The following is a 14991-nucleotide window of genomic DNA, read 5'->3' as shown; positions in this document are numbered from 1 at the left end:
CAAGGCTTAGCGATGGCCGGTATGTACAGAACTGCATTTTCCCTATGATAAATTGTTACTGCATACATTCATATGAAATTCCATTAAATCCTTTTCGTTAATTCCAGAGTTAGCACAAGCTCGTGCCACTCCCCTCCCTCTCCACTGACAACAAATGACTGTGTTTGACGCTGACGTCAGCACGATTATAATTATTTCGCACGTAGATTGAACAGTCCCTGGACTTGGAGGTAAACGCGGTGGGCGGAGCGGGTCCGCTATGCAAGCTCGGACAAAACTTCCGCTCTTAATTATGGTTCAGTGCCCCTTCCATTTTCTCACATGCATTCGTGTCAGGAAGTGGGGAGAAGATGCATAATTGCTACTTCACGGTTCAATTCTTACTCCAACCCTCCGGTGAGCGACTACATTTCGAATCCGGTCTCCATTCTCCGAAAAAATAAAATAAAAACTCTGGTTTTGTTTCGGTCTTCTTATTTGACTGCTATGGAGTTCGCTGCATTCTATATAGACAATATCAGACTCCTATGGAGTTGGCTGCATTCTATATAGACAATATCTGACTCCTATGGAGTTGGCAGCATTCTATATAGACAATATCTGACTCCTATGGAGTTGGCTGCATTCTATATAGACAATAATCTGACTCCTATGGAGTTGGCTGCATTCTATATAGACAATATCTGACTCCTATGGAGTTGGCTGCATTCTATATAGACAATATCTGACTCCTATGGAGTTGGCTTCATTCTATATAGCCAATATCTGACTTCTATGGAGTTGCCTGCATTCTATATAGACAATATCTGACTTCTATGGAGTTGGCTGCATTCTATATAGACAATATCTGACTCCTATGGAGTTGGCTGCATTCTATATAGACAATATCTGACTTCTATGGAATTGGCTGCATTCTATATAGCCAATATCTGACTGCTATGGAGTTGGCTCCATTCTATATAGCCAATATCTGACACCTATGGAGTTGGCTTCATTCTATATAGCCAATATCTGACTCCTATGGAGTCGGCTTCATTCTATAGGCTATAGCCTACATCTATTTGACTCCTATGAAGTTGACTTCATTCTGTAGGCTATAACCTATATCTGTTTGACTCCTATGGAGTTGGCTTCATTCTATATAGCCAATATCTGACTCCTATGGAGTTGGCTTCATTCTATAGGCTATAGCCTACATCTATTTGACTCCTATGAAGTTGGCTTCATTCTGTAGGCTATAGCCTATATCTATTTGACACCTATGGAGTTGTCGTCATTCTATAGGCTATAGTCTATCTATATGACTCCTATTAATTTGGCTTCATTCTATAGGCTATATCTATTTGACTCCTATGAAGTTGGCTTCACTCTATATAGCCTATATCTATTTGACTCCTATGGAGTTGTCTTCACTCTATAGGCTATATCTATTTGACTCCTATGAAGTTGGCTTCACTCTATATAGCCTATATCTATTTGACTCTTATGAAGTTGGCTTCATTCTATAGGCTATATCTATTTGACTCCTATGAAGTTGGCTTCACTCTATATAGCCTACATCTATTTGACTCCTATGGAGTTGTCTTCATTCTATAGGCTTTGGCCTATATCTATTTGACTTCTATGCAGTTGGCTTCATTCTATGTAACAGCCTATATCTTTTTGACTCCTATGCAGTTGGCTTCATTCTATGTAACAGCCTATATCTTTTTGACTCCTATGGAGTTGGCTTCATTCTATATAACAGGCTATATCTATTTGATTCCTATGGAGTTGGCTTCATTCTATATAACAGCCTATATCTATTAGATTCCTATGGAGTTGGCTTCATTCCACATAGCCTATATCTATTTACTAAACGCTTATTGTTTAGTCAACTGTTCGAAGACAGGCCTGAACCTTACAAGCGATACCAATAAGGCACCACTTATGAGGGAACTATGCCAGGAGATAGTGGGGTAGTGGGGCCAGTTCCTTTTGCTCTCCATTGCATACATCGTCGACTAGCTACATATTACACTAGTCAGACTTCAGATGTATACAAACAATTGTTCTTCCTCAGACACATATCGTCAAGTGAGATGTACTGCCTGATAATAGATGTATGTACATATCAGCCAGAACCTCAATCAGAGGACACATTATCATTATTGATGTTGTTATATACAGAAATGCCACTCGATTGTATCTGCTATGTTGAGAAATGTATTTTTTTTTCATGTTTTTTCTCAGATCATGCCTTTATTGAACATAATTGCCTCTAGTTATATCTAAAAAATGTAAAAACTTGTGGTTTAAAAAGTGAAAGTTGTAATACAACAGAGTTTTTAATGTAATTAAACCTTCAAACTTATACGTTGTTTAGTTTGTGCACGTGCTTAGCTTCAAAACTACTTACGTTTTTAATTTGCAGACTTGTGTACATATGCTACTTGGAACAGGTCTTTAATAATACCCTTATGACATATATATAGGGGTAGTGACACCAATTCTTCAGTTGCAATTTGTAGGTCAGTTTCCGTGTTAAGATGTAGGATTGTCTGAAATATGTTCAATTCTAGACTTCTCAATTTCTATGCCAATATATTAAATCGAACGTCCCGTTTCCTAGGTTCGTGATCTAAATTGTCATTCTTAACGGCAAAGAATGTGCGCTGGTTCGATTTCCCGTGGGAGGAGAAAGTACTTTTTTTCATGAAAATTCGACCAGTGAATGGGACCTGTACCAATCCAGCATCCTTGTGAATTTGAGGAGCTACAATGAGTAGCGAAATCTGGCAGCTATAACGGCTGATGGGATCATTGTGCTGACCACATATTACTCCCGTATTGGTTGGATGATTTTCCATCTCTGTTGAGGCATGTAGACGCGAAGCCAACTTTCGGCTGGCCGATTTTGACCCTTCATGGGCTGTTGCGCCACTGACTTAAGGGATATGCAATTTTGTATATTTTTTCAGTTTTATTAAATATTAGACTAGTCAGAATCACCAATATTATCACCCCTCAAAATATGTATCTTTCTTCCTGACTCACTATGTATATAGTGTTCTAACCAATGACAGATCTTTGACTGCAAACCGGTCATTCTCCAATCTTTCCTATTTTCTGCCTTCCTCTTAGTCTCCGCATATATTCATGTATCTTACCTCGTCTATTATCTGATATCTTCTTCTGCTAATCCATTATATTTTTAGTTTGTTGTTATTATTATTATTATTATTATTATTATTATTATTATTATTATTATTATTATTATTATTATTATATTGGGAACCGAAACGAAATTTATGGAAAGAAATTAGTTAAGATGAATAACATGTAGCCATCGGCGTGGCTTTGTCGGTTAAGACGCTTGCCTGCCGTCTGAAGTTGCTCTCGGGCGCGGGTTTGATCCCCGCTTGGGCTCATTACCTGGTTGCGTTTTTTCCGAGGTTTTTCCCAAACGTAACGTGATTGCCAGGTAATCTATGGCGAATCCTCGGCATCATCTCGCTATCACCAATCTCATCGACACTAAATAGCCTAGTAGTTGATACTTACTTACTTACTGGCTTTTAAAGAACCCGGAGGTTCATCGCCGCCCTCACATAAGCCCGCCATTGGTCCCTATCCTGAGCACGATCAATCCAATCTCTACCATCATATCCCACCGCCATCAAATCCATTTTAATATTATCTTCCCATCTACGTCTCGGCCTCCTCAAAGGTCTTTTTTTCTCCGCCTCCCAACTAACACTCTATATGCATTTCTGGATTCGCCCATACGTGCTACATGCCCTGCCCATCTCAAACGTCTGGATTTAATGTTTCTAATTATGTCAGGTGAAGAATACAATGCATGCAGTTCTGTGTTGTGTAACTTTCTCCATTCTCCTATAACTTCATCCCGCTTAGCCCCAAATATTTTCCTAATCACCTTATTCTCAAACACCCTTAACCTATGTTCATCTCTCAAAGTGAGAGTCCAAGCTGCACAACCATAAAGAACAACCGGTAATATAACTGTTTTATAAATTCTAACTTTCAGATTTTTCGACAGCAAACTGGATGATAAAAGCTTCTCAACCGAATAATAACAGGCATTTCCCATATTTATTCTACGTTTAATTTCCTCCCGAGTATCATTTATATTTGTTACTGTTGTTACCAGGTATTTGAATTTTTCCACCTCTTCAAAGGATAAATTTGCAATTTTTATATATCCATTTCGTACAATATTCTCCTCACGAGACATAATCATATACTTTGTCTTTCCGGGATTTACTTCAAAAACTATCTCTTTACTTGCTTACAGTAAAATTCCCGTGTTTTCCCTAATCGTTTGTGGATTTTCTCCTAATATATTCACGTCATCCGCATAGACAAGCAGCTTATGTAACCCGTTCAATTCCAAACCCTCTCTGTTATCCTGGACTTTCCTAATGGCATATTCTAGAGCAAAGTTAAAAAGTAAAGGTGATAGTGCATCTCCTTGCTTTAGCCCACAGTGAATTGGAAACGCATCTGACAGAAACTGACCTATACGGACTCTGCTGTACGTTTCACTGAGACAGTAGTTTCCTGGGAATACCAAATTCAATAAGAATATCATATAAAAAGTAGTTGGTACAGCGTCTTTAAATAATCAACTAAAAAAATGTGATTGTTTTATTAAAATTTAGTCTTTCCGATTAAGAAATCAATACAAAAAGCATAAGTCTTGGAATAGAGTCAGATATCTTTTCCTTCTCTCCTCTTTTCATCTCGAGCTTTTTTTTTTACAGTATGTTTAGAAAAGGAGGGTGACGGTTGATGATTACGAATGCGTGTGGGGCAGGTTCTCTGTTGATTAGACAAGGACGAAGTAGTCTATTAGCTCCTAATGCAGGGGTCCACAATTAATTTAGGCCCTCCTTATCGGGCGGCCTCCGCGGGGTACGGTATTATGACGGTACGCAGTGACGGCTAATATGTCGGAGTGGTCCGGAAAAAATCACTTGCCATTCAGATCCGGACTGTGCTCGTTAATACAGCATTACCCGCGCGAAGCATTGTGCAGCAATTTGTTGTGCGGCCCGTTTCATCCACGAGGGCTCAGGCTGGTAGCGGGTGGGTCATCAATAATTTCTTTCTCCTTTCTTAGGTTTTTTTATCCTTCCCAAGATTCGGCTCTGTACGTTTTCAAGAATATACAAGACATGCACTTGGTGGACAAGTGGCGTGGGTTCAGTACTAGGCCAGGCCACCAGTTGACAAGAAAAAATTCCAGAAGTCATCCACTCGAATCTTCTCTTCAGAAGACGCTCATTGGAACCTATTATGAAATTTATTTAACGGCGCTCGCAACTGCAGAGCTTATATCATCATCGCCGATGTGCCAGAATTTAGTCCCGCAGGAGTTTCTATATGCCAGTAAATCTACTGACATGAGCCTGTCGCATTTAAAAAGGTTCCGAACCTCAAAAATGACGAAATTTTGAAAATTTATTTGTTTATCTCATAATAATAATAATAATAATAATAATAATAATAATAATAATAATTTAACTGGCAGTGTTAAGGTCATTCGGCCTTCTCTTCCACTCAACCAGTATGATAGAAAATTACTACAATGCTATGAATATAGCATAATTAATGCAATACAATACAAAGCAATACAATACTACAATACAAGACAAAATAATACATAATTAATATAATATAATGACAATTATTTTTATCTTCACAACACAAAAAAATAATTACGTAATAATAATAGACTAATAATAATAATAATAATAATAATAATAATAATAATAATAATAATTTAACTGGCAGAGTTAAGGCCATTCGGCTTTCTCTTCCACTCAACCGGTATGATAGAAAATTACTACAATGCTATGAATATAGCATAATTAATACAATACAATACAAAGCAATACAATACAATACTACAATACAAAACAATATAATACATAATTAATATAATACAATGACAATTCTTTTTATCTTCACAACACCAAAAAAATAATTACGTAATAATAATAATAATAATAATAATAATAATAATAATTTAACTGGCAGAGTTAAGGCCATTCGGCTTTCTCTTCCACTCAACCGGTATGATAGAAAATTACTACATTGCTATGAATATAACATAATTAATACAATACAATACAAAGCAATATAATACAATACTACAATACAAGACAATATAATACATAATTAATATAATACAATGACAATTCTTTTTATCTTCACAACACGAATAAAATAATTATGTAATAATAATAATAATAATAATAATAGTAATGATAGTCATACCTAAATTAAATTAAATTATTAAACTCGATCACAATATATTCTACAGATTTCAGGGATTACAATGATATATGACGCTTATTCTTTTTAAAATTCGAAACTCTTCCTTTTTATGTCTTTTTTTTATTCATGTTGCATCTGTCAATTGATGTTTCTTGTCGACTTAAAATGAAGTTTCCCAAAAATTACATTTTTTAAACTTATGACCCATTATCTCAGCTTCTACCTAAGATACCAAAGCTCAAATTTTTACCACACGTTCTCCATAACTATTTCCTACTTCTAACAAAGGGAAATGTTTCTATGTTGGGTAGTTTAAAAAATAAAAAAAAGTAAATTCGTTCCTTTTTCTTTCCAAAATAGTGTCATAATAAACATTTTTAATTTGTAAAGTTTTTATAATAAGTAAATGTACTTGTGTCTAAATCATCAACAGTCTTCTTGCAATATGTGGTAAAAGTTTCATCTTTCTACATATGAAGGTTTCTAAGATAAATGTTTCATGAACTTGGTGAAATTTAACATTGTGAAGATAGGCAATTCCGAACCCCCTTAAACACACTTAAATGCCATTGACCTGGACCGGGATCGAACCCGCAACTTCGAGCACAGAAGGCCAGCGCTATGCCGACTGCGCTACCCAGGCCGACGGAACCTATTGTGAAGGGAAGCCTAAATAAAGAAAAAGAATAGCCGCCACTGTAAAATGTAATCGTCCTCTGTAGTCTAGTTGATACCGTGCTGAATGGATTTTAAATGGCGATCAGATCTTGAGCATGGCTGTCAACGGGAGGCAAATAAAGGCTGGTTCACAATAACCCGGGAACGGAAACGAGAACGAGAACGGAAATAATGTTAAAATAAATGTATTTAAATGTGGGCATTCACAATAGTTAAATACGTTTATTTTAACAATATTTTCTTTCTCGTTCTCGTTGTCGTTTCCGTTCTCGGTTTATTGTGAACCAGCATTAAAGCTGTGGATGTGCTGTAGTGAATTTACAGCATATAGAAGAACCCTTTCTTTATAGAGGGTTCCAGGTGTAATTTGTCGTCCATTTCTCGCCCACGTTGAAAGTCGAGATTGAATAATCTTTGCAGTTAAAGCACCTTAAATAAAGTACTATTACAGTTACCACCACTGCTGCTTATACTATTACTATCAATGCTACTAACATTACTATTACTATAGTGGGATCCTTACATAATTTGACAGTGGGAGAGTCCGGGAATTTGTGAAGAAAATTTATTCGCACATTTTAAAGAGTTCCTATTCTACATGCAAGTTTCCACAGCAATTTCCTCTGCAAAATGACAAACATGCACAAATCATAAATGGATTTTTATTACTATTTCTACCACCTCTACTACTAATATTGGGATAGTAGCTACGCGCTTAATGCTGCAAGCAGGAAAGTCGCGGTTCGATTCCAGATGGAGTTATGAATTTATGCTCGACCATGCCGAAATGTAGTAATTATACACCTGGTAGTAGCCCTTTAATGGACCTCATTAAAGTACACCTATTCATTAAAGTTCAGGTGTTCCACCAATCAGAAAAACATCATTGTAGCAATATGAAAGCGCAAGTATCGATTATTCTCGGATATGCAATTGAAAGACAACTAGCGAAACGTCGCGGAGGCTGGAAGGTTATGTTCTGTTACTATAATAATTAGCGTTAATTGTAAATAATATTCAAATAAATTCAATTTGTCATCTCGTTTTTCAATGTCTAAGTCAATTTCAAGGTTATATCAAGACAAATGTTTATTTTACTCTCTAGATTATATCAAGGTCAATGACATTTGTTCCTCGAAAAAAATCAATGCTTTCGCATCTGCGCACATCTCACAATTTACGAGATATTGCACAAGGTCAGTTCCGCTCCCCAGTCAGATAAGAATAACATGAATACTTATGAATAATTTCAAGTTAGAAATATGGTCGAGCATAAAAAGTCGTATGAAGCTTGCCTATAATGGTAATTAAGACGCTCGTATGAAAATTATGAAACTCGCTTGCGCTCTTTTCATAAACATACTCGCGTCTTAATTACTACCATTATAGGCTCGTTGCATAATGTAACTATTAATCCCATTGATCAGTGTCAATTTAATTTTTTGCAACAGTGTTAGGACACATTTCGAGCGGCCTTTTTGAGAATTTTCTACACCAAATGTTTTGAGAGTGGAACGATACACTTCGAATTATTTCCAGAATCATGAAGCAAATTTTTAAAATAGCTACAAATTCTGTTTAGGATGCAAAGAAATCACGAAGAATTCCCGTAAAATTTTATATATTATAATTGCTGAAGTTTTGCACGAAACGCAGAATTTAGGTGTTGAGAACCAATATGAAATAAATCCTACCACGTTGGTAAATATTTAACAAGTTCAATACAAGTTTGCAGATAATATAAAAACCATTTCTTCGCACAAATTGAAATTGATATAACACCGTCCCAGCGGGATTAAATTGACACTGAACTCAAACAACTGTTATTAAACAATCCAAATCGTTACTATGGTAACTGAATGGTTACATAAAAAATCGCATTTCTACTGTTTGCCTACAGAGACAAATCTCGTATTTTCGAATTTATGTAAAAATTAGGACAGATACGAACAGTTTAAATTGCCTCTTAATACTTTTTATATAAAGAAATTTATTATATAAGATGTTAACAAAATAAGGAAATAAATAAACTTGGAAAAGATTTTGTAAGGAGTAACATTTCGAAAGAAAAGAGAAGTGAAGACGTGAGAAAATAGTTTCAAATGAAGAATCAAAATATCAAAATATCTAAATTTAACAGAAGAAATACTAAAATCAGAAGTAAGCACTGAAATAATGAAACAATTGTCTTAGAGACAATTAATATTAGGTACCCTCCACAAAACTGGCTTCATTTATACACAGACGGATCCTTGATCTCCAGAGAACAAGGTGCCGGTGCAGGTGTTACGTGCTGTCTCTTCTCACTTTATAGATCTCTTGGATATGGAACAACATGTTTTGATGGAGAAATCGTTGCAATAAGTGAAAGTCTCAGGAATCTTCTATTTCACATCAATAAATTTAATAATGCAGATATATTGTCAGACTCCAAAGCAGCTATTCTATCAATAGTCTCTAAACACACACCTTCATCTCAAACAGCAGAAATAACTAAAATGCTCTCTCAATTAATATCACTCAATAAAAGAATTGCATTCCAATGGATACCATCCCATTGTGGAATCCTGGGAAACGAGAATGCGGATGCACTAGCAAAGAAGGGCAGCACTGCTACTTACAGACCTGTTACTAAATCTACGTATTACTACGTGCTACATGCCCTACCCATCTCAAACGTCTGGATTTAATGTTCCTAATTATGTCAGGTGAAGAATACAATGCGTGCAGTTCTGTGTTATGTAACTTTCTCCATTCTCCTGTAACTTCATCCCTCTTAGCCCCAAATATTTTCCTAAGCACCTTATTCTCAAACACCCTTAACCTATGTTCCTCTCTCAGAGTGAGAGTCCAAGTTTCACAACCATACAGAACAACCGGTAATATAACTGTTTTATAAATCCTAACTTTCAGATTTTTGACAGCAGACTGGATGATAAAAGCTTCTCAACCGAATAATAACAGGCATTTCCCATATTTATTCTGTGTTTAATTTTCTCCCGAGTGTTATTTATATTTGTTACTGTTGCTCCAAGATATTTGAACTTCTCCACCTCTTCAAAAGATAAATTTCCAATTTTTATATTTCCATTTCGTACAATATTCTCGTCACGAAACATAATCATATACTTTGTCTTTTCGGGATTTACTTCCAAACCTATCGCTTTACTTGCTTCCAGTAAAATTCCCGTGTTTTCCCTAATCGTTTGTGGATTTTCTCCTAACATATTCACGTCATCCGCATAGACAAGCAGCTGATGTAACCCGTTGAATTCCAAACCCTCTCTGTTATCCTGGACTTTCCTAATGGCATACTCTAGGGCAAAGTTAAAAAGTAAAGGTGATAGTGCATCTCCTTGCTTTAGCCCACAGTGAATTGGAATACAAATAAATAAGGAAAAATAAATAAAAAATACATTACAAATAAAATAATTTTCAAAAACATGAACCCCGTGGCTTGTTTTTTTTTTATTTATTTATTTTTTTTTTTATTTTTACCAGTGGCTTCTCAGTCCTTGCGTAATTGGAAACCGGATGTATAGAGGATCGGACTTACATCGAGGTACACCGGGCGAGTATACTATACGGGACGTATTCAGTTCATTATGAACCGTGCTTAAAACAAACAGCCGCTGTCTGTTCTCTTTAAACAACGAGAAACCTTGTCCCGTTCACCTCGGTTGTTGCTACTCAACCGCCGGCAAATATGCACAGCGCAAGGGCGGAGAAAACAGTTTGATTGCGCCCAAGTGTGGCAGCCGCGGGGGGAGGGGGGGGCAGATGCTCCGTCACGTACGAAGCGCCATAAGTGATGGCATCAATCGGCTTCCCTGCAGGGGGCAGGTTATGATTTGGGGAGGCGACTCAAGTGATACATGATTTGGATTAACTCGGACTCCAAGTGATGGATCAAATCCATGAAAATCCTGACAGGACGTCTGACCTATGATCCCGATTGATGGAGTTGGAAGGCTGGTGAAGCCGAAGAAAGTTCGAAGATCGAGAAAAATTAGGAGTTCTTAAGAAAAGTAAATTTTTGCACTCTATTTAATATTAAACATGAAATTTTCAGCAGTGAAACTAGTAGAGCTAATGTTTTATTTGTTAAAAAACATTTTGTGTATAGCTAGATGTTCAGTAAATTATATCATAATGTGTTTTGTCAGTCATAATAATAATAATAATAATAATAATAATAATAATAATAATAATAATAATAATAATAAACATCATCGACATCAAGGATTAGGTCTATTCACTCTCAAGATCATCACAAGACGACTCAAATTCCTCGTTCCTACTGGACTATACTAAAACGCATCCTTAGTAGTTATAATAATAATAATAATAATAATAATAATAATAATAATAATAATAATAATAATAATAATAATAATAAACATCATCGACATCAAGGATTAGGTCTATTCACTCTCAAGATCACCACAAGACGACTCAAATTCCTCGTTCCTACTGGACTATACTAAAATGCATCCTTAGTAGTTATAATAATAATAATAATAATAATAATAATAATAATAATAATAATAATAATAATAATAAACATCATCGACATCAAGGATTAGGTCTATTCACTCTCAAGATCATCACAAGACGACTCAAATTCCTCGTTCCTACTGGACTCTACTAAAACGCATCCTTAGTAGTTATAATAATAATAATAATAATAATAATAATAATAATAATAATAATAATAATAATAAACATCATCGACATCAAGGATTAGGTCTATTCACTCTCAAGATCATCACAAGACGACTCAAATTCCTCGTTCCTACTGGACTATACTAAAATGCATCCTTAGTAGTTATAATAATAATAATAATAATAATAATAATAATAATAATAATAATAATAATAATAAACATCATCGACATCAAGGATTAGGTCTATTCACTCTCAAGACCATCACAAGACGACTCAAATTCCTTGTTCCTACTGGACTATACTAAAACGCATCCTTAGTAGTTATAATAATAATAATAATAATAATAATAATAATAATAATAATAATAATAATAATAAACATCATCTACATCAAGGATTAGGTCTATTCACTCTCAAGATCATCACAAGACGACTCAAATTCCTCGTTCCTACTGGACTATACTAAAACGCATCCTTAGTAGTTATAATAATAATAATAATAATAATAATAATAATAAACATCATCGACATCAAGGATTAGGTCTATTCACTCTCAAGATCATCACAAGACGACTCAAATTCCTCGTTCCTACTGGACTATACTAAAACGCATCCTTAGTAGTTATAATAATAATAATAATAATAATAATAATAATAATAATAAACATCATCGACATCAAGGATTAGGTCTATTCACTCTCAAGATCATCACAAGACGACTCAAATTCCTCGTTCCTACTGGACTATACTAAAACGCATCCTTAGTAGTTATAATAATAATAATGATAATAATAATAATAATAAACATCATCGACATCAAGGATTAGGTCTATTCACTCTCAATATCACCACAAGACGACTCAAATTCCTCGTTCCTACTGGACTATACTAAAACGCATCCTTAGTAGTTATAATAATAATAATAATAATAATAATAATAATAATAATAATAATAATAATAATAATATACAAAACAGGTACACTACTGATTTATCCTTCGAAGAGGTGGAAAAACTCAAATATCTTGGAGCAACAGTATCAAATATAAATGACACTCGGGAGGAAATAAATAAATAATTATTCGGTTGAGAAACTTTTATCATCCAGTCTGTTGTCAAAAAATCTGAAAGTTAGAATTTATAAAACAGTTATATTACCGGTTGTTCTTTATGGTTGTGAAACTTGGACTCTCACTTTGAGAGAGGAACAGAGATTAAGGGTGTTTGAGAATAAGGTGCTTAGGAAAATATTTGGGGCTAAGAGGGATGAAGTTACAGGAGAATGGAGAAAGTTACACAACACAGAACTGCACGCATTGTATTCTTCACCTGACATAATTAGGAACATTAAATCCAGACGTTTGAGATGGGCAGGGCATGTAGCACGTATGGGCGAATCCAGAAATGCATATAGAGTGTTAGTTGGGAGGCCGGAGGGAAAAAGACCTTTAGGGAAGCCGAGACGTATATGGGAAGATAATATTAAAATGGATTTGAGGGAGGTGAGATATGATGATAGAGGATGGATTAATCTTGCTCAGGATAGGGACCAATGACGGGCTTATGTGAGGGCGGCAATGAACGTCCGGGTTCCTTAAAAGCCAGTAAGTAGTAAGTAACATTCCTAACTACTCGGCAAATAGTTTATTTTTGGACCCTAACAAGATAATCCAAGACCGCCTGAAAAATTCCAACAGCATAAAATCTCAGCATTATTAGAACTTGGTTCATAGGAGAAAGTGGAAGGTTTCGATTTGTCTGTCTGCATATATTTGTTTCAATTTTTGAAAGTAACAAAACACACGAATCCTGACTTAACCTAAATCTTTGCTCAAATTGTCTGTCATTATACATAAAAACAATTCATGTCTATCACGGAAACGCCTTCTTCTTAATAATATTTTTGTCATTCTAAAATTTCTTCATTAGAAGAATCCATTATGTCGAAAACAATATTGTTACGCTATAACTATTTACTATATACATTATAGTAACTGCATTATAAGCAGAACAACATAAATAGCCTACTTGATCGATGATCAGTGACTTAACCAGCAAAAATCTGTTGATCAAATCTGATGGAAGACTGATCTCCGATCAAACACTGATTGTTCTTTCTGCAACAGAAATAGAACTGATGGCCAATCAAACCCTCCTTGATTGCCAATCATATTATGATCGGTGTTTCTGCAACCAGGCCTATGTATCCAGACAATACATGGTACTTGGGAGTGTCCAGTTCCTCTCGCCTTTACCCGGAGGTCACATGTGCTTACAAGACCGAAGTGGCATAATGGAATCTCAGCGGGAGGCGGTGAGTGCCTGTAGTAATTCAATAGTGCGATATAATTCAGTTCCACGCATGTATGCTATCTGGCGATCCCCTTGGCAAATCAGTTTAGGTGCACAGATATCGTGCGCTGGCTCAAAACCTAATTCTGCATTGCTGCCATAATGCAATTCATTCCTTAGTAAGAAAGAATTTTGCTATGTTTCGTTCTCGACATGTTTCCCTTGTGATTTTTATTCCTCCATTGCTCCACTAACGTTACATCTTATCTATTTGCATGGTCTGCAATATAAAAATGAATTACCGTGAAGAATTAACAGTCAGTAACATCAGGAACTCAATGGTACTTCCTCAGAGGAAGAAGATATGTGAATCAACCATTCCTAAGATGGCATGAGTCAGTGACAGGTCATTAGAACTATTACTTGATAAGCAGGTGGTGATGAACATCAGGAACCCTTCCAATAATACAGTGTGTTTCGTTTGGGACTGAGCAAAATTAAAAAAATTAAGTATCATGATTGACAAATTGAATATTGTTTATATTAATGATAAACTTATCTGAAAAACCAACATGAATTGTAAAAAGAAAAAATGAAAAATCTTTAAATTTAAATGTTCCTATTTATTTCTCTATATTTTCTGAATTTACCCTAAAATGATGGAAGGTTTCCTTTGCCCACATTTGACTTCAAGCTGATTACCATTGCGTTTACGACACCCATCGTATCTTGAGACTATTTCCTCCCTTGTGTATTTTAATATCTCAGGTATAGGTCTAATTTGTGCAAAATTTGCTGTTATCTTGAATCTGAGATCAACAATGTCCCAATCCTGTTGTGCAAACACACTGTTCTTCGTCAAACCCCAAACAAAAAAATCGGAACAGATGCATTTAATTACTATATTTGTCTTTATACTTCCTGAATTTATTAATCAGCTCCATTTGTGTACGAATAATGACTTCGGTTGCATTAAAATAGAGTTGAATAGTTCCTTCAGCTTTTACATTTAGGTTTACTGTACATATTCCCAACCTAAGAGTAAAGGCCCATTCACAATAAAAATTAA

General features: G+C 35.3%; 1 protein-coding gene across 2 annotated transcripts in view; it reads left to right on the top strand.

Moving 5' to 3' along the window:
* Positions 1-14991, top strand: part of LOC138695801 (nucleolar protein 4-like) — a 927536-nt gene that overhangs the window by 102475 nt on the left and 810070 nt on the right. The gene's annotated exons all lie outside the window — the stretch shown is intronic.

Source organism: Periplaneta americana, chromosome 3, assembly GCF_040183065.1.
Source record: "Periplaneta americana isolate PAMFEO1 chromosome 3, P.americana_PAMFEO1_priV1, whole genome shotgun sequence".
Taxonomy (NCBI): Eukaryota; Metazoa; Arthropoda; class Insecta; order Blattodea; family Blattidae; genus Periplaneta; species Periplaneta americana.
This window is presented reverse-complemented; position numbering and strand designations above follow the sequence as displayed.